The sequence below is a fragment of the Anarhichas minor genome, unplaced genomic scaffold, assembly GCF_050575085.1.
Source record: "Anarhichas minor isolate MPS153535 unplaced genomic scaffold, ASM5057508v1 ptg000040l, whole genome shotgun sequence".
Lineage (NCBI taxonomy): Eukaryota > Metazoa > Chordata > Actinopteri > Perciformes > Anarhichadidae > Anarhichas > Anarhichas minor.
Window position 1 is genome coordinate 15,078,311 of NW_027466486.1, and position 21,992 is coordinate 15,100,302.

The 21,992-nt window shown below is 41.5% G+C and overlaps 1 protein-coding gene and 1 long non-coding RNA gene across 2 annotated transcripts in view; one reads left to right on the top strand and one right to left on the bottom strand.

Moving 5' to 3' along the window:
- The window catches only part of nrxn3a (neurexin 3a), a 127,048-nt gene that overhangs the window by 79,595 nt on the left and 25,461 nt on the right, over positions 1-21,992 (bottom strand).
- Positions 7,614-10,989, top strand: LOC142968303 (uncharacterized). Its single transcript, XR_012959033.1, has 2 exons — positions 7,614-8,024; positions 8,372-10,989. It is a non-coding gene; the product is annotated as an uncharacterized LOC142968303 (long non-coding RNA).

Genomic DNA, 21,992 nt, shown 5'->3' on the forward strand with positions numbered 1-21,992 from the left:
CAATATGGAGAGAAATCCAAGTGAGACAGAGAGCAGAGCTGGATCACATGCCACATTCAGCAGCTTTGCATTTGGATGATGTTGATGTAGATCAATACAGTCATGTAGCCAGCTATCTGTATGTATACACACACACACACACACACACACACACACACACACACACACACACTAGTCGTGGACACACACCAAATAAGTTATTACGCGCCCCAGTGAGCGCATTATGATCTCACACCTACTGCATAATGGCCGCTGGGGCTCAGATGGCAAAAAAAGAGAAAAGATGCTATGAAGCAAGCAATGTCCACGTACACACTGCTTCCTCGTGTGCATATGCACTCACAAACACACACACACACACACACAGATTATAACATGAATGGGAGAATATGAAGTGAAATTTGTAAACTTGTTCCAAATTGATAGTTTATTATAATTTATGAGACTACATTATTATTTTCCCTTTTGTTAAGAAAAGTGGTGAACCAAGGTGATTTCATGTAAATTAAATCATATTCAATATAATTATTAATTATTTTTGGAAATTAATAGTTTTTTAATGCCTTTTTGAGAAACTGCACCTTCATAATTGTTGTGCCCTGTTTTTATCGATATGTATTATCATTTTATTCATGTTAATACATATATTTAATATTTGCAAATGACACCTGCTTCCCCCCACATTTCTAATTTGAATAGAATTTAGCCACTGTACTTCTGAAATTGGCCCAGTGGTTGAGAATAGGTGGACTAAATTAAATGAACTTGAATGAAAATTATTTTATTTAATTTAATAAGAACAATTTTAAGATTTTATGGTAGTTTTCATTATTGCGCTTTGTTGCCATATGGAAACAAATACCCTCTTTAATATATGGTTGTTGTTTTTCAAATATTATATTATTAAAGAAATAATTTAAATAATAAGTCATATAAATAACTTCACTATAGCACAGTCATGTGAATATAATTTGTCAACATAGGCACATGATCACAAAATGCTCGAAAATGTTTAAGAAGGCAAAGACATGGTAACTTCTGTGTTGTTTCGTTTAGCTTACTGTGTGGGTGGGGCTCTTTACATAGCTAAATTATTACAATGGCGTTTAGATTATCCACCAGCCATTGTGTGCGTTGTAATGAAGATAACAGGGACTGCTACAGGAAAACCGTAATGCATATTTTGTTACATTTTGGCTAATAAGGCAGGTTGCATCCATTCCTGTTAATAACTGTTTGATCTGGTTTGATCCTCTGTGCATCTCTATTGTGAGAAGCTGTGAATGCACAGCCTTTGGATGGAAGATAAATGGAAAGAGGGACGGAGGAGACAGTAATCTGAGTGGAGGCTGGGTGATGGAGGATGGCTGAAGGAGACAGAGGCACAAGGGAAGGGGCTGAAGATAGGGAGTCAGTGAAAATGGTGGTGGTGTTGGGAGGAGGAGGGGGGGGGGGGGGTGTACAGGAGATAACCATCAGTAATTTCAGCATGCTGGCGGATTTCCATTTGTTTGGTGGCTTGACCAATGATGCGTTGAGATGTCTGCACCTAACGGCGGTGTGCAGCTGAAACAGAAAGGCGGGAGGGGGGATGGAGCCACTGAGGCATTAGCTCTGAGGAAGAAAGGGAAGACTTGCTGCCATTTTGATGGTTTCAAGAGAGTGGAGGCTGACACACACACACACACACACACATTCAGGGATAAAGATCGATAAACTGAGTCAGTTATTAGTGTCCATTGATATTGGATGTCAGCAGTGAGAGGGGCCCCGTCCTGCTCCACGGTCTCTTCAGCAAAATGACCAATACTGACACCATCGTTTCATTGAGTAGGGATAATCCCACATGGAACATGTATAAAATGAGCACTAAAGACAAACAACATGGATTAACACACTACTGGAATGATCTGTACAGTAGAATAGAACATGGACCCTTCATACAGCTCAATGAACAAGCACTTGATGGACCGTCAATACATGTCAATCCTGAGCTCTGGAAACTTCCTAACATCGGTGTCGCCAGGTCATGTTGTTGAGGCCTAAGCCCCAGATGTTTAGCCCCAAATATACGTTTAAATGTAAGCGTATGTGAAGCTCAAGAAAAACAAAACATAATGTTCTCAAATCTGATAAACGTCCCTTCTTCCTACTAAAGTCAGGTTAGTGAGAAATAGTGTCATCAAAATCACATGGTGACAGAAAAGACCAGTGCTTTAAGTGCTTTCGTTACTCTAAACCAGCAGCCTAAATTAGAAAGTCCCAGCATTGATTCATAAGTAACATTGTTGCATTAATGATTAACTAATCATTGCTATGAGCACTGTACATCTGTGTACATACCGTATGTATGTATGGATGTGTACCGGGATGTTTGTTCAGGTATTCACGGCTTATTTTGGAGCCATCTGTATATGCACATGTATAGTCATTAATAGCTGTTTAAACATTCCAGCACACTATATCTCAGCACCAGTAGAACATGTTGTGGTTCACCTCTGTACTTGGCAATGTTCACATTCTGTTCCACGTTCCCATGTCAAATACTGCTCCATATTTCCTACCCCATGTTTCATATTCACTTCTTTTTACTTACTTACAATCTTTTTCTTCCAGCACTAGCATCTCTTCTTCTCATTGTCCTTTGCCTCACTTTGGTCAAATGCTCCTAGTTTTAAGTGTCTTTAAATGTCTTTTTGTTTTTCCTTTCTGTTACACTGTCACTGTCTATGGAGACTTTAACTACTCATTGCAGCGTTAACTGTACTGTTGTGTGGTTGAGTGTAAACCGCTACATAGGCCTCAGTCAATCCCTCCTCACAGGCAGTGTGTGTGTGTGTGTGTGTGTGTGTGTGTGTGTGTGCATGCATATGTACATGAGGCATGTGTGTACGTTCACATGTGCACATCTTCCCACATATGCAGAAGTGAAGGATGACCCCATCTACTTACAGGACTCTCTGAGGCATGACAGCAAGGTTGACTTCATCCCTGGGGGCTTTAATTTACTGCCACATCCCAATCCCCCCCAGCCCCATCCCTCACACACACACACACACACACACACACACACACACACACACACACACACACACACACACACACACACACACACACACACACACACACACACACACACACACACACACACACACACACACACACACACACACACTCCTTGTGGCTATTATCTGGGCTGTTGGAGCCTATTTTGATACCTAATGAAGGGCCACGGTTGCCATTTCTCAGCTGACGGTCACCATGGTTACAGGAGGAGGAGGAGGGAATTAGTGTATTTAAAGGAGAGAAAAGTCAAATGTGATGGGGAGAATGTGAGATGAGGGCTGAATCTGATTTGATGTATTTGTTTTAAGTGCTTGTCCAACTGAAGAGAAATAACATGTCAACATGTTAATAAAGACTGAGTGTGATAGAAGAGGACTACCGGAAAGATTCACGGTGTTTGAAGAAAAGAAAAGTTTGCCTGTTAACCAGAAAATGTGTTTACTTTAAAGAATGGTTCAGACTTAATACAACATGGGGGTTATTTTCCTAGTTTTGACCATCATGTGTATCGGGTAACAGTTGGAGGACATGTTCAATATAAAGGATTTAAGAGACAGAGTTTGCCTTTGCTTTATTTTGAAAATCCTGAACACTCTATTTGGCCTCTGAAGATTGTTTTCTTCTCCTTTTTTCTCCATTTTACTGTTCCATTTTTTCTTTGTCTTTCTTCCTGCCACATTCCCCTCTGCCTGTCTTGTGATCCCTCCAGCTCCTCTTCCGTTGCCAGTCACTATTTATTGTTCATTTGTTATCGGCCTCGTCTGATGAACGGTTTGTCCTTTAACTCAAAGACATAATTGCGTTTTGAGAGGGACAGATGCCATGAAGGGCCAGATTAATCACAACACTAAACTCATTTCTGAAGGACAGTTGTAAGGTGGTGGGCAATGATTCCACACACACTGTCTCCGAGCAGAAGTGTACGTCTCCAACAATGAGATGTGGCAGGGCTAATACTGCATGAACACTGTGGCCTAATGAGAGGACACTCAGGTCGGTATGATGAGACGCCTGTCAGCCTCCACAGAAAACTGTAGCCTCCTCTGAACAGCAGACGCTCACAGTATGTGTGTGTGTGGTCTGTCTGGGTTTTGGGGTTCTTGATTATTGTGGCAGGATTTCAAATAAAGCAATGTGCTCTTTATCTTTAACTTCCTATTTATTCATTATATAGTGTAACTTCCCCACTTTGATGGACTTACTGTTTATCACACAACAAATGAGACAAGAATTACACCCTCAACCCCTGCTGCTGGGAGACGACTGCACTTTCGGTAAATGGACTTGTGTAGCGTACTTTTCTAGTCTTCCGACCACTCAAAGCGCTTTAACACTACATGTCATCATTCACCCATTCACACTCATTCATACACTGATGACAGGGGCTACCATGCAAGGTGCCACCTGCACATCACGACTTTCACTATCAAGATCGAACCGCGGATCCTTTGATTGAAGGAACCCAGCTTGCTGATCCGCTGATCTGTAACCAGTATAACGTTATGTAAACCCTTTGGAATTAGCAAACTAACGTTAGCTAATTAACTAGCCAGCCACTGAATGGAAAAAAAAACAACTCAATGCTTCATCTACACACTCTTGCCACAGCAGTTTGGAGGTTTGTTTCCACTGCATGTTAGGCCCGGCTCGTCTCGTCTCTACTCGAGTTGTTCTTTTTTGGTTTTCCATTAGTAAAGTTTGTGTATGGTACCTTGCTACTTTTTCTACCGCCTCCATCCAGGTTCCAAGCACAGACTGTACATAAGAAGTGGACATAGTCATCGTGATGTCACCCATTGGTTTGTGGACTGCCGTTATGAAGCCTCGAGTACGGCAATTTGGCCATTGCCAACTTGACCTTTTACAAACGGTGAACGGAAGTTACCATATTTGAAATTCAGAGGAGTGACGTAGAGACGCCGTAAACGACTTTGGTAGCGGCAACGACCTGTCAATCACAGTAAGCCCGCCCTAAAGCATACTCTACTTTAGACTTCAAAACGATTTGACTTATTTTTTGCAACCAGAGGAGTCGCCCCCTGTTGGTCAGTAGAGAGAATGCAAGTTTTAAGACATTTCTGCATTGGCTTCACTCGGCAGAACCGGAGGTTGCCGCATGGTCCCAAGCAAGCTGAGCTAATTAAGGTGAAATTAAAACACTGCAGACCACAGATTGGTTAGAGAATTGTCACCGGAATCGTCACTTGTGCAATAAGGTGTCCTGCACAAACCAGTCATTCTTAAATAGCCAAGCTACCATCAAAAGTGAGCGTGATTTTTTTTATTTTTTACTTGACCGAGATTTTAACAAACGGCAGCCCACAAAACCAAGCCAGTGGTCAGTTGACGAGGTGCAGACGTTCCCGTGTTTGGCTGCAGATGAACGGATCCAGTGAGAGCTCCGTCGTATTGAAGATGGTGACATGGCAGTCGCTTTGCTACTATACGATCTGCAGTGGAAAATGAAATCTAGAAATGTGTCTGGTACAAAGAGTGAGTTGTGCCGAACCATGCAGTGGAAATGGGGCATTAGACAAAACACTTTTCACAAACGATGATGATGAACCGTTGCCAAAAACACAACTGCATTCCACTGCAAGCACTTGCCTTCTTACAACCTTGTTTATCCACACACATGTAAGCCTTTGTGTCAGCATGAAGCTGACAAACAGGAGCGTATGACGGGTTGAAGAAAATAGTAAGTGATTTTGGATCACAGCGGGGAAGCCCATCCCTAACACACACCCGCGGGCTGCACACACACGCGCACACACACACAATGGGCCTCTGCAGGCCTTCCTGAGGCTAAGTGGCGTTAACCTCTTTCTCTCATGGGACCCAGACAAAAGCCCCAGAGGAGTGCAAATAATCACCTCTCCATCTGCCCCCTCCCCCACAACACACCAGCCCCAGCCCTCATGTCTGGGCTCTAAAAGACAGCATCATCCCGCAAAATGTTAGCAAAACCAAAAATTAGCCCATACATTTTTGTGAAGCAAGCAAAAATCTGAAAATGAGTTACTGGGGGAATACATTTGATGAAAACAGCTTTTCTCCACCAAATACGGTTAAATATGGTTAATTATTGTTATGTTAGGTATTATCAAATTATTCAAACTTAAGTCTTTGGTTTGTTAGGATTTAAAAGTCACATGTGAAACCCAAAGGCAGGCACGCGAGAGGCTTGGAGAGTTGGCCCTATAGCGTGTACACAGATCATCCTCTTCTCCAACCACAATCAGAATCAGATTGATTTGCCAGAAGTATGTGAAATCATAAAAGGAAGTTGGCTCTGTTTTTTTTCTCTCTTTTGCATCTCCCTTGATGTACTTACACAGAAATAGAAATAAGACCTAGGAAAAAGGAAACAAAGCAGGACAGATAAAGGTAAAGAATAGACAGGACTGTCATGTACACGAGCAGTGTTCACGTAAATATCATATTCTTATATTTAAAAAGCAACAATGACCAACGGTAAAATAAAAAATAAAACGTCTTTATACAGGCCGTGGGTCTGAATGATTACGAACAGATGTCTACAGTATATGCAGCCTCTAGCATTTATATTGACAGTGACAGATAATAATCACTTATTATGAACTGTAAAGTGATAATATATACCAGCAGCAGTGGATATGTAGGTGTTAAAGGGTTATTGACAGTGTCTGACTGATGTTAGTGTCCTTCAGACTGACGGCCTGCAGGAAGAATACAGTGTTCTGTAGCCGCCACAGACTCACAGTGTGATACCCACACTGTATGGTAGTATAGTATGGTAGTCTGGCTGATATATGAAGCATACTGTGTGTGTGTGTGTGTGTGTAAGTGAGTGAGTGAGAGAGTGTGGCAGGCAACTGAACAGCTGAGGTTGGGGGAGGTATTGAAGTGGGAGTCATTGGTGTGTAACGGCACACACGCCCAACCTTGATTGGCTCGGTTTTCACCCCCACCCCTCCGCCAGCATCATTTTTCCCACAATTCTCTTTATTCCTCTTGAAACAATGCTTTCATTTCCACTCCTCTGTTTTCCTGTTCCGATGTGAGGGTCCTGGGACAGAGGATGTCGTATGTGTACAGATTGTAAAACCCTCTGAGGCTAATCTGTGATTTTGGGCTACAAAAAATAAATTGAATAGAATTGAATTTCATTGAAAAAGGAGTCAAACACACATTTAAATTGTAGATGTAAGACAGTTGATGATAGACGTATCTATTTGTATGTCTGCATCTATCTCCATAATAAAGTATGTACCATTGCAGCTTAAAGTTACATTTAAAATGGCCAGCTGGAGAAGGTTATATTTACTTGAAATTTGTTGTGAATAAAATACGGACTCCTACAGATTTATAGTAAAGCAATCCTGCAATAAAGATAAAAGGGAAAGAGGTGGGGAGACAGAGAGAAGCAAATACTGTGTAGGGGCAGGAGGGGTGAGGGGGCTGAGGGTGCAGAGTCTGGTGGGAGAGAGATAACAGCCGAGTTGTCATGTGAGAGGCGTGTCACAGTGAGCGACTGGCCGAAAGAGATAGGGCCAGGGCCCACCACAATAATCTGCTCTACAAACACACACACTCAAATCCACAAAAACACACGTTATCAATGATCAAATTTACTCAGGCGAGGTGCTCATCAAAACCTGTATGCTCAGTAAACCTCCACTATAAATCCCACAAAGTACCAGTGTGTGTCGGCATATATGTTTGTATGGAAGTTAGTGCAGGTAAATGATAAATGTACTGCCCCTACAGAGCACTTCTCTACCTTCACGGTGACATTTGGCGTCTCACAGATCTCAATTCATCCACACACTCACACTGATGGCTCTGGCCCGTCCATCGGGAGCCATTTAAGGTGCAGGGTCTTGCTCAAGGACATGTGGACAGGAGGAAGCAGGGGACAAACCACTGAGCTGTGCAATTAATGGACATCCCACTCTACCTCCTGAGCCACAGTCCAGGTACTTGCAGTATGAGGAGAACACAGGGGATCTACACTGCTTTATTATAATGGCTGCTTCTTATCAACCCCTCTCCAGAGCTACATGGGAGCGATGTAGATCTGTTTCATCCCTGTAGGCATTTGACAGACCAAAGAATGCACATATGCAGGTAAAAAGGATGGTGTGCTCTTTTGCCACCCCAACAGCAGGGCCTGGGAATAGTGATGTCAGGCCATTAGTTATCAAACAAGGAAGGACATGCTGCCATCTTTACATCTTGCTTGTTTCAAAGAGTAAGAATTGTGTCTGGGCATCAAAATGTTGGTACTTTTAGACACATGCAGATCTGTGATTTGATTTTACAGGTGTGTACTTGTGACGTCTGAACTGCCAAGTGTCCACATCCACAATTCATCATGTCAGCCAGGGGCTTCAAGTGACCTTTCTGCTGACTTCCTGACAGTCCGCTATGGAAGATGACGCAATTCCCCTGAGTTTGTTTGGAAGATTATTCCTAATTATATATACTAGTGTTGTACCTGTTAAAGACATGCCTGGAACGGGCTGAATGCTGGGCCTGTGGTGTTGCTGCTTTCTTGAAAACTGCTCAAACGCTCCCTTGAGTCGTGAGCACTACATCAGCCATGATATATTGAGGTTACCAGTTGTAACATTAGTATATCCAGCATTTAGCAGCAACAGTGAACTGCCTGCTGCAGACGACATGCAAAGCCCTGAAGCTCCGCCCCCATTGCTGCACAGAGCGCCGTTCTCTTGTGTCCAAATTCCACCAACTACGACAAAGTACGTTCTTGGGTCCCCAGCAATACACTCACCAAATGTGAAGTAGATGCGAAGGACAGACAGACAGGCCGACAGACAGACATTCATTGTGTTATAGATAATATATTTCAATAAATGTATTTATCATGGGTTATCATTTGTGGGGAAAAATGTGTCTTCGTTCTCAACATATTTTAGATTTAAAGAGTGGAAATGACATGTTAACACAGTGTCGGCAGAGTTCATTATTGACCTTGGAAAAAGTGGTTTGAATAAATAATCAAGGCTCAAGAAAAATTGTTCATCAAAGTAGGCCTACAAATGTTGGAATTTGTGGAAGTAACTGACAGGGCAGAATGTCCAGAGCCATAACATTACAGCCCGCACAGCTGCAGCGTTCTCCCTCAATGCTGGATCAATTTCAGAAATTGTTGTCCCTTACAGTCAGTAAGACATAAACATGGGAAATAGGGTCTTGGTTTCCCTTTAATATTGTAATACTCCATTCATGGGAACACTAATGTTGCTTTGTTCATTGGTAAACCACTCTGACAGATTTTACTATACTCAACTGTTTTTTTTTTTTCTCACCACAATCAAAGAACGAGCCAGTGTCGTGTTGTAGGCTAGTCTTTACGGACACATTCAGCCCGAGGGCACGTTTTGTGCATATACAATATGACATGTGTCAGAGCATTCGTCATGAGTAATGAGTTACTTCCAAACCGTTCCAGTGTCAGTGTAAAGATCCAGGCTGTGGAATATAAAGCTTGTTTACCTCTGATCTGCGAGGGTCAACAAGGGGATTTTTAAAAATAGAATCCTACTAATGTTAATTTGAACATGGTGCAGTTGCTGGCTCTGCCCTGGGCACTGCATGTGGTTATGTCTCACCTTTAGCCTCACTTTGCATCATGTCAGTGTGAAAACAGCCTGATGCAGCAACTATCAAGGTCTAAAGAAAATGCTCCAAAAAGCACTGGTGACCCATCCCATATCCAACAAGTACTACCAACGCGTCAAATAACGCATCTTAGTCAGCGCTCCTCTGCGTCTGACAACTACGATTTGTGTGTGTAAAGCTAAACCAATAAAAAAGAATGAGCCGTAATTTGTAGATATCCCACAAAATCTTTTTGTTGCTGTTGCTTTCTCGTGCGTAATCAAGAGTAAATATTAACCGTTGTCACATCAGTCATTAGTGTCGTTCGTTGCTTTACACCGGATGCTCTTTTCCTAAACCTAACGAAGTGGTTTTGTTGCCTAAACCAAACTTCCTGTGAAGAATGGAAGTTTATTTTGAAAAGACACTATGCATGTAACGAGTGTATATTGACTCAATGTCACTGAAACGTGCAAAACTGACGAATAGTACGAATGTCATAGTTTGAAGCTTAGTGCCAGTGACCAAGCTGCATTATTGGACACATTGGTGTGAGAATGTGTTGCCAGATAACAACACAATGGCAATTGTAAAAGTTAAACCTTTAGTTCCTTCTTAAAAAGAGGCCCAGCAGTCATGAGTAAAAGGAAAGGAAAGGAAAGTCATTAAATGTTTTCACTGGTATATCATTGTTTTTCTCACTAGTTTCTACTAATTGGCCTTTTGGAAAATATTTTGCTGTCACCACTCTTGGCAGGATATCTCGAAAGATTACGAATGGATTTAGATAAAACTGCATGGCTGGGTTGGTCACAGGGTAAAAAGACACTAGCTTTAAGCACCGTCCACGGCCGACCAACCAGCCAGACCTGCCGGGCCAAACGCCACCAAACTGCCCCAGAGAGGAGAGGAAAGAGAGCCGAGATGGCAGCTAAGCTAACCCAGCTAGGACCTGAGACTACTCCACTAACCAACCTACTGCTGGCTGTCTGATGTTCAGTCACAGGAAAATAAGATGGATGAAAGCAGCGGGAGGTCGGTGACTGTTGAGCCCACATCTTCACAGAGACCAAGCTGCACTTGACGGGGGGACAGCAGGACAGAGAGCAGGACTCTGGTGGACCAGAGGAGGAGGACTCTGTGTTTACATCATGATGCTTGGTGCTCAAACACGGTCACAGTTGATGGACAATGTTTTCCTCATGTTGAGTTCTTAATGTGAAGATGTCGGCCATATTATCTGATAAGAGAATTGTTTTTTTGTTGCTGCTGTTTACATTCCTTATGATGCAAATAAAAAAATGCACTAGAAGAAAGTACTACTGTTTATGTTTTGTTTGTCATATTTTTCTTGTGTTTGAAATGGGCTACAACTGAATTTCGTTGTGCATGCCTCTGCTGCATAATGACAATAAATGATCCTTGAATCCTTGAACTAACCTATGAATAACACATTATCTAACTGCAGATGAACAGATGGGGCACTTTGTTCATCCATGTGACTCATTCACATTGAAGCCATGTCCATGCTCACAAATAGCATCACACCGCTATAAGAACAATTTCTATTAGAAGTCAGCAAACACAGTGCTGCCCATACATGGAGAGTCTATCCATCACTCGCCTACCTCCTCAAATGTTGTTATTGTACCGGGGAGAGTGCAAGAATCTCAGCCTCTTAGGAAAGCCTATGTAGGAAGAAGATACTGCCAATGAGGAAAGCGAGGAAACATGAGGGCATTAGATGAGCCATTTGTTTTCATCCCTCTGAAGGAATGAAGAAATATGCAGCATGTTTTCAGCAGCAGCTGTTTTTATAACAAAAAAATTGCACAGATGGTAAATCTAAAAACCTACTAGTATCACCCAGAGGCTGCTACATTGATTATGATGGATAGTAGATGGACTTGGATTTATATAGCGGCTTTTTAGTCCACACTCAAAGCACTTTACACTTCATGTCAACATTCACACATTCATACACTGATGGCAGAGGCTGCCATACAAGGTGCCACCCGCTCATCAGGATCTGATCTAAATGTTACTTCACACACACACTCGCACACTGATGGCACTTCACGAGCAACTTGGGGTTCAGTATTGAATGACATACAGATAGGTAGATAGTGGTGCATACAGGTTAACAAAAATGGATACATAGAAATGAAGGGGCGGAGGGTGTTTCAAGGTTACAAGGTTTATATTTTTCATTGTAGCGACAATGTTGCACAACTAAATTTAGATTGTAGTCCCAATTTGCTACATCAAAAAAAGAAAACAAAATAGAAAAATATACATATATAATATATATGGAGGGTGGAGGATGAATTAATGAGTCTCACAGCCAGAGGAAAGAAGCTGTTTTGAAGGCTGGTGGTTCAGTAGCTGATTCTTCTGCATCTCTTTCCAGCAGGCAGCAGGTGAACAGGTTGTGTCTGGGTGGGTTTTGTCTTTTAATATCCTTCAGCTCTTCTCAGGCTCCTCTTCTCACCGATATCACTGATGCTCTGTAGATGGGGCCAACGATGTCCTGGGTGGTTTTAATCACCCGCTGTAGAGGCTCCTGTCCTGTACCGTACACATCCCATACCAGTTTGTAATCTTTGCAGTCAGGATACTTTCTATTGCTACTCTGTAAAAGTTGACAAAAACCCGGCATTGGAATTTTTCCTTCCTAAGTTTCCTGAAGAAATAGAGCCGTTTATGTGCTTTCTTCACCAGGATGGAGATGTGTGAGGACCACGTCAGGTTGTTTGTGATGCTGATTTCAGGAACTTAAAGCTGCTAACTTGCTCCACCTCATCTCCATTGATGAAGACAGGGAAGTGTGTCTTCACCTCCTTTTTTCTAAAATCAACAATCAGCTCCTTGGTTTTGCTGACGTGGAGCAGTAGGTTGATCTCTGAACTCCATTCTGAAGATTGATGATTTCCTCTCTCTATGAAGTCTCGTTGTCGTTTGTAATCCGGCCGATGACGGTAGTGTCATCGGCTAACTTCACAACAGAGTTCTCTTTTTGTTTGGGGTAGCAGTCGTAGGTGTACAGTGTGAACAGGAGGGGGCTGATCACACAGCCCTGGGGGGCTCCAGTGTTCAACACTAGAGTGGAGGAGGTGCTGGAGTCTCTTTGTGAGGAAGTGCTCATAAACCGTTACAGAATGAGGTATAAGCCCTAAGTGCTAAGTTTACCATCAGTTTTATGGGGGAGATTGAATTCATGTCAGCTCATCTGGCAACATGGCCTCACACATGATGGGGGTACTCCTCCTTTTATAGGCTGTGACATTATGGATCTCCTGCCATGTATCTTTAGTGTTGTTGGTGTTGAGGTCTCTCGAGTATCTCTTGACGCCTCTCTCCATGATTTCAGCTTTCAGTCTTGCTCTGGCTATGCTGTTTGCATTCTTGTCACCTGACTGAAAGGCAGGGTTTTTTGGGGCTTTTGATGGTGCCATTACCTCCCCACTCATCAAGGCTTTCTGGTGGGGCATTCATTTTATTGTCTTTGTGATCACTACATCTTTAACACATTTGCTGATGTCACTGTTGTTGTATATTCCACCAGATTGATGTCATTCTCCTGGGTGGCGGCATCCCTGAAAATCTGCCACTCTGTACATTCAAAACAGTCCTTTAGAGCAGCTGTAGCTTCATCCGTCCACCCTTTAACTGTTGGTTTAGCTCGTTTAATTAGCTGGGCGTATGTAGGCAGAATGTAAAGGGAAATATGATCTGATTGTCCAAAGTGGGGGCGGGGGAGGGCTTTGTAGCTGCCAGGAATATTTGTGATGACATGGCCAGTGTATTGTTTCCTCTGGTGGAGATTTAGGTCAAACAGATCTGAGGTTTGTTTGATTAAAATCACCAGCTAAAATAAAAATACCATCTGGTTATTTTGTAATGTGTCTGCTGATGACGTCATACAATTCCTGGAGTGCATTTTTTTGAATTTGCATCGGGAGGAATGTAAACAGCAGCAACAAAAAACACTAATGACTTCTGTGGGCACATAATATGGACGGCATCTTAAAATGATTAGTCATCAAGAGAACATTGTCCATCGACTTACCGGAGTCTTGTGTTCTATCTGCACGGTATATAGTTCACCGTCAAGTGCAATGGCTTGATCTGGGATGTTATGATGAAGCCAGGTGTCTGTAAAGATGTGTGCACAACAGTCTCTGATCTCCCGTTGCTGAGACTTATTTCATCCATATCATTTTCCCGCGAAAGGACATTCGGTAGGAGCAGGCTGGGTAGTGGAATAACCTCATGTCCAAGCTGTTTAGTCCTTTTCCCGGCTCTCTTCCCCCTTTTTCTGGGTCGATTACACCGCCTCCGATGGTATTTTGATGGCCAGTCTGGCTGAGCGGTCAGAAGATTTTGTGGGCGATTATCGTCCCAAGAGCAGCTGCCCTTAATTCAATCTTTATATTTTCTTTCCCGATGATGAGTGTATTTTTGTCTTAAACGTATCGAAGTATGTGGGAGCTACCGGCCGCCGCTGTTTTGCCAACAGAATTATGTTATGAGTGTGTCTACAGCGTTAAACCATTTGACTGTAGCTTGGACTGTATCGTTGTGAATAGGTAATTCATTTTTGGTAGTATCATCAAATTTACAGTTTAGATTCGGCCTATAATGCATCGTGGTAGTATCATCCAGCGGTTTAAGTCATCGTCTGTAGTTTTTAATAATGCAGTGAAGTTGAGATGGAATCATTCTGACAGTCTTAGGGACATCTTTATACATAGATATTATAAATAGTAAATGGCTTGTACTTGATTAGAGCTTTTCTAGTCTTCCAACCTCTCAACGCGCTTTCACACTATATGTCATCATTAACCCATTCACACACTGATCGGCTACCATGCAAGGTGCCACCTGCTCATCAGGACTCTAACTAACATTCACACACCGTAAGGTAAGGCAAGTTTATTTGTAGAGCATATTTCAACAAGGTAATTGAATGTGCTTCACATAAACCGTAGGAACAGCTACAGGAGCCATTTGGGGTTAAGTGTCTGGCCCAAGAACACAGACATGGACTAGTGGAGCCGGGGATCGAACCGCCGATCCTCTGAATGAAGGACGACCCTGCTCTACCACAGTCGCATAGTGAGGTAGAAGGGTGGGTTCTGCGGTGTGGTATTCCAACTATGCTGATACAGTGGTAAAATAGTAGATTTGTTCCAGTTTATTGACTATTAAGAAAGGTTGGAGTATACATTGATCATTTTGATAACTTCATTGAGTGATGTATTAGGTTTTTTTGTAGAAATATTAATATGTCATCAGCGTAAAGACTGATTTTGTGTGTTATGTTGTTGTTGCAGCTGTTTTGGCTATTGTTCGATGAATAGGACGAATAGTTATGGTGAGAGACATCCTTGACTGGTCTTGTACAGGAAAAGTTAATCAATGTGTTGTGACTGTTGCCGTGGGTGTGCTGTAGAGCATTTTCCTCCATTGATTGAATGATTTTCCTAAGACAACTGTTCAACAGTTTTGATGATTAATGTCCAGTGTACTCTTTCAAATGCCTTTTCTGCATCTAATGACAGGATAACTGTATTGATTTTTATTTCAATGGGATCTGTTCATCAGATTGAAGAGGCAGCGTGTGTTATTTGATTAATGTCTGCCTTTAATAGATCTTGTCTGATCTGGATATTTGACAGATGAAATGATTGATTGATAGATACTTTACGATTTATTTTCTTCAACATTTTTATATAATTAATAGTAGTATGTTTGGAAAATATTATTAATGGTTTCTGAGTGATGTTGATGTGATTGATTTTTCTTATTGCGTTTGAGTTGGATTGCTAGGCATCTGCCAGATTTATCATTAAGTTCAAAGTAGTTGTAGCTTAGCTTTTCTTAACAAGAACCATGTTCCTTTGGTAGCAATGTTGTCAAATGGAAATTTGGATTTTCACATTTCTTCTTTCACAGTTCGTTCAGTGGGTTTGGCTGCAAAGGAATTGTGCAATTGTTTGATTTTCTCCTTGATTTTCTAATCCAACATGAGAAAAAACATCAACTTTGACCACCAAGCATCATGATTCCATCTTCATGCTCATCATCCTCCCTACCTCATGACATTTCAGTATCTTGCCCAAGGACTCTTTGGCACGCTAACTGGAGGAGCCAGGGATCTAACCTGCCTAACTTCCAATTAATGGACGACCTGCTCTATTTCCTGATCCACAGTCACCCACGCTCATTATACCTACGATACAAAAGCATTGAATGGAACAATGATTCTAAAAGACACTGCATAGAGCCAAAAGCAGTACATATCAGGTTCAGTATCTTGTGTGACAAGTTGACATGTTGTCCTGACCTTTCACCTCTATGATTAAAGCTGCTCAAGTCAATGTTCGTATACAAACAATGACTCACGTGAGTTTGTGTAAAGTGAAACGTGTGACTGCTAGTGATCAACCCACAGCCAATTCTAAGCAGCTCTTCAACTCAGCTCGAAAGGGCACATTGGCATCTTTCAGCTCACTGTTTTGGTTTGACAGCCCATCAACCTCGTTTCCATAGGTTCAGTGAAAAAGCCCTGCAGCAAACAGCAGACAGACAAAGTTATTGACTGGCTGGTCAACATAGTGGAGCATTTAGCAGCTGAAGAACCAGATATTTTTCTCAGTTGGAGACAGAAACAGAGTTACGGGTGCTGGTCATATAATTAGAATATCATCAAAAAGTTGATTTATTTCACTAATTCCATTCAAAAAGTGAAACTTGTCTATTATATGCATTCATTACACACAGACTGATATATTTCAAATGTTTATTTCTTTTAATTTTGATGATTATAACTGACAACTAAGGAAAATCCCAAATTCAGTATCTCAGAAAATTAGAATATTGTGAAAAGGTTCAATATTGAAGACACCTGTAATCAGCTAATTAACTCAAAACACCTGCAAAGGCCTTTAAATGGTCTCTCAGTCTAGTTCTGTAGGCTACACAATCATGGGGAAGATTGCTGACTTGACAGTTGTCCAAAAGACGACCATTGACACCTTGCACAAGGAGGGCAAGACACAAAAGGTCATTGCAAAAGAGGCTGGCTGTTCACAGAGCTCTGTGTCTAAGCACATTAATAGAGAGGCGAACTTTATGGAGATGCAGATTTCATTTTCCAACAGGACTTGGCACCTGCACACAGTGCCAAAGCAACCAGTACCTGGTTTAAGGACCATGGTATCCCTGTTCTTAATTGGCCAGCAAACTCGCCTGACCTTAACCCCATAGAAAATCTATGGGGTATTGTGAAGAGGATGATGCGAAATGCCAGACCCAACAATGCAGAAGAGCTGAAGGCCACTATCAGAGCAACCTGGGCTCTCATAACACCTGAGCAGTGCCACAGACTGATCGACTCCATGCCACGCCGCATTGCTGCAGTAATTCAGGCAAAAGGAGCCCCAACTAAGTATTGAGTGCTGTACATGCTCATACTTTTCATGTTCATACTTTTCAGTTGGCCAAGATTTCTAAAAATCCTTTCTTTGTATTGGTCTTAAGTAATATTCTAATTTTCTGAGATACTGAATTTGGGATTTTCCTTAGTTGTCAGTTATAATCATCAAAATTAAAAGAAATAAACATTTGAAATATATCAGTCTGTGTGTAATGAATGAATATAATAGACAAGTTTCACTTTTTGAATGGAATTAGTGAAATAAATCAACTTTTTGATGATATTCTAATTATATGACCAGCACCTGTATAAGGCAAGTTCATTTTGGACATACATGTATTCGGGGGTCAGAAACTTAACTGCTAGCTTCTGTGAGTAGAGATCTCCACTGTCAAAGGTTTTCCGTTGTATTATGTCACGCTACTTCCACCTTTACTTAGTGAGTACAATAGTTACTCTTAGATGTAAACGATAGGTTGTTTCAAGTGCTGGAAAAAATGATATGGGCAGTTGTGTATCTGGGTAGGAAAGTCTCATTGATATACAGTATTATACAATATTGAAAATTGTGTGAGAAGTTTCCTCCAAGACAGAGGACACAGAGATACTGATCGCACTCTGATTCTACACTGACCTCTGAGAAAATAATCCCTCACAGCTTTTGAGACATCAAAGCCAGTGTCTCACTGTAATAAGCATTCTGCATGAGACATAATGGACTTTTCTCTTATCCAAGCCTATACTTTTTTAAAAGCTTAGCGGGCCCAGTGCACAGCCCTGAGGTATGTCACAAAATAGCAATCCCATTTCCAATAACACTACACAACGCAAATGTTTTCCACTCATCTTTGGCATTATGGCTAAAGGGAATATTTCGTGGGTTGAATTATGCTGACAGGGAATTACATGAGACAGAGGTAATCTAGGAGCGAGATCAATCAGTGATAGGCATTCACCTCCTACGTATGTTCAGCCAGCCTGATTATCCGCTTAGCCTTCCTCTATCTGATAGCAGCAACGACTTGCCAAGCAATGAAGCTAAAAGATCGGAGGTCACCTTCAACACTGCTTCTTCAGTTTTTCTTTTCATTTGCCAATTTCCAAATGGGATAATTCCTCTCTGGGGTTGAATGCTTTCGATAGCAGCCAGTCAGACTTTAGAATATCAAAGAGCAGGGAAACTCGAAAGCATTTCTCTCTTCAAAAAGGCCAGCGTTCTCAGTCATAACTTTATGATTGCTGCAGGTAATGTTGAGTATAAGCGATCGGATCATTATTGGAAGTCAGCCATGCGGAACAATACGAAAGCTGAAAAAGATGGAGAAGGCACACTGACTGTCAGGTATTGAGCCAAGACAGAAGATGTACTGTATGTAAACCATATGTTGGTGTATTGGCAGCAAATGAGGCAGCTTTCAATCTCTGATGACTACGCCCCTAGTGTAAATAAACTATAGTTGAAAGACAGCAAATGTTCCCTTTCACTCTCACTGACAAATTAAGACACTCCAAGAATTGATCCAATCATCTTCTCCCAGATAACATATTGATAGATCTCTTTTACAGTTATTGCAGCCGTGGTGAAAAGCAAAGATTCTGTTATGAACTGGTGAATACACTAGAGCACATTTTGTGCAGAATACTGAGGTCCAATACTGCACTCATCAAACCGGGGAGTGCTACATAATTCCACACTGCTTAAAAGACGAGCCTCCCGGCAGATATGGCTGTGAAACGATAATGAATCCATTTCTTAGAGCACAGCAAAACATTTCAAGCGGAGCTGTTAAGGCAAGCACATACACAAGTACAGATGTTAATACATGCCATGGGGTTGGTGGGTATACTGCAGAGAATGCATAGAAAGGTGGTCAGGGTCAACACATTCTCACACTAAGGCTCAAGTGAGTCACGTGACTAATGACACTAACGACTCACGTGACTAACAACTGACATGACAAAAGGTCAAGGTTCAGTTTATTTTCATGGGACACAAACAGCGGTTTGTTTGACTAATCCACCTCCCCTCCTGCCCGTCCTGTGTGGACTATCTCACTCTTTGTACTACATCAGTTATTCCCGTAATTCTGAGGGTGGATGTCACATAGAAAAATGCTAAATGAGCATCAGTGTCAGACGCCAAGGACCGAGCTGCATTATTTGACGCATGGGAGTATGAACGTGTTGTCAAGGTGGATGTGCAAAGTTCAGGAAAAGATGGTGGTTTTGGTCAAAACGTTCCATCTCATGCGTCAAGTAATGTTGTCTTCCTCAACATCACAATCATCTTTTGGGAGCAAGTCCTAGTTAGGTCCTAAAGTAGAAGTCCAAGTCAAAAGGCGCAATCCTTTTTCAAAATCGGGGACTACCCGGTGTCTCACTGCTTCTTGTTTTATTGTTTTTAGCACATTTTACAGTTTGTTTTTTATTGTGTTCCATTGTCATATGGTTTTATGGTTTTATTTTCAACCACCATTAACCTCTCTGCTGATTGTGTCATGCAGGCAGTTTCATTGACTATACCTGGAGGTACCGAAGTTTAGATGAACCAGTCCCCCATTATTTCTTATTACCTAGTCAGATGAGGTCGGCACCTGCCTCTCACGGATTAAGCCCCACAAAGCACCCGGAGTTGAAGGTCTACGTCAGGGGTGTCAAACTCATTTTCACATTTCCACATCAGCATCACGGTCACTCTCAAAGGGCCGGTTGTAAATGTAAGACTGTGTAAATGTAACTACTCCTAACATATTGGTAAATAGCTCTCTCTGCATTTGATTATTGTTTATTCAAGTGTTAAAATATTGTACATTCAGTTATATAAATGTAAAAATATATTTAAGCACATTTCTGTCATTATAACTTAAATCCTTTTAATTTAGGGTTAAAAACCCACATTACTCTATCAAAGATTAAACTTTTAAAGAAAATAGCAAAGACAAATATCAAATATGAAAAACTTGTTGCATCATTCCCAAGAAGACTCATGGCTGTACTAGCTCAAAAGGGTGCTTCTACTCAATACTGAGCAAAGGGTCTGAATACTTATGACCATGTGATATTTCAGTTTTTCTTTTTTAATAAATTTGCAAAAATTTCTACATTTCTGTTTTTTTCTGTCAAGATGGGGTGCTGAGTGTACATTAATGAGAAATAAAATGAACTTTTTTGATTTTAGCAAATGGCTGCAATGAAACAAAGAGTGAAAAATTTAAAGGGGTCTGAATACTTTCCGTACCCACTGTATGTGTGGCGTGAGGTCTTTGTCCTGATAGACCGCAGCCTCCTGCCAGAGGGAAGGGACTCAAAGAGCTTTCATACTCGCTAATAACCAAACATGCTCCTGCCAGATCCTGAGTTATTCCCCTCAGGGTGACGCAAACTCAAAGACCTGCAAAGGACCTTTCATTAGTGCAATAAATTCCATGAACAAAGTGCATTTATCCGCACTCTTCTGCATTGAAAGTATGCTGTACACTGTGTGTATGTTGTACAATTGTTGTGATTTTCTGGCCTAGGCTGGACAATAAAGTTGTATTTTATTCTATATGCAAATTGCAAATGAGGAGAAAGTCTGTCAGGTCTGTGAATGCTCACTACAATCTCAGGATTCATCCGTCGGGGGAACATGAATATCTGTATAGAATGTAGCGTTATTTGTCGAGATATTTCAGTCCAGACTAAATCCTTAGAACATTGTCATCCTTTGAACCCCAAACACAATCTATCAATCAACCAAGTTTTTCAAATAGCGCAATGCTTTTAAACACAAGATGATAGGTTGTTGCTGTCATCCAGTGTCTCTACCCTTTAACACAGAGCTGCATACATGCCTCTAACAGATGCTCCATACAAGTGTATGTTAGCCCACCACTACATCTCAAACTTAAAAATGCATAAATTCAGTGAATAAACGGACGTGGCTTTGGCTGCTGCCCAGTGGGCTCTTTATTTCTCTATGGCTGCTCCCTAACCGCTCATAAAAGACCATTTCCTTCAAAGACCATTCCTCATTGAGTGAAGGCCATTAAAAGCCCATTAAAATGTCATTTCTCTCTGAAATATAAATTGGCTATACATAGACACCAACAAGAGTTGTCACACACAAGCAAAAGCAAAAGTGTGTGTGAACACATTGTTCACAAATCAATAACTATGCATACTAAATATAATATACAAAAATGAAAATACACTTCCACATATTCCCCCTGGACACTTTAAACAAGGCAGGGTCCTTTGTTTCTGTCTTTTTATTTTTCTGTCTCTAAAAGTGTGAGTGAATTCACAGCATGTAATCATCAACTCAAAAGATCACACATGCCATGTGAGCACAGCCAGAGAGAGGATTGTAGCATTTGTCACATTACGCAGCGGTTTGGGAGGGAAAGTCTGGATATGACAGGGTGAAGGCATGAAGGAGTGTAAGTCTTCCCCTGAATACTTAGACATTTTCTTTTCTAGACTGGCAGGTGTCTTTCACCTGTGGGGAACTCCTCCGGGTGCCTGTGCTCCATTTGGTCATACTCCCGTTGCTCCCACTTCAGAGATTTATAATAATGCACTCACTGTATGTGATTTGGGATTAAGAGAATTATTATTATTTACATCTGCAGGCTTCTCTGTCCAGACCTGCAGCCCTTCAAGCACCGAAGACTCATCAACATGGAATCTGAACCAGAGCAAGAAATCAGTGTCACATCTACCATCAGCCTGTAGACTTATCTGCTCCTGTTAAAGGGTCTTCTGACACGGAGCAGTCAAACAGACTGAAGTATATGTCACGAAAGAAATAGACACTGAACCCCAGATTGCTCCTGATGGTTGCATGGTAGTGTGTGTGTGAATGTGAGGCACATTTTAAAGCACTGTCAATGCAGTC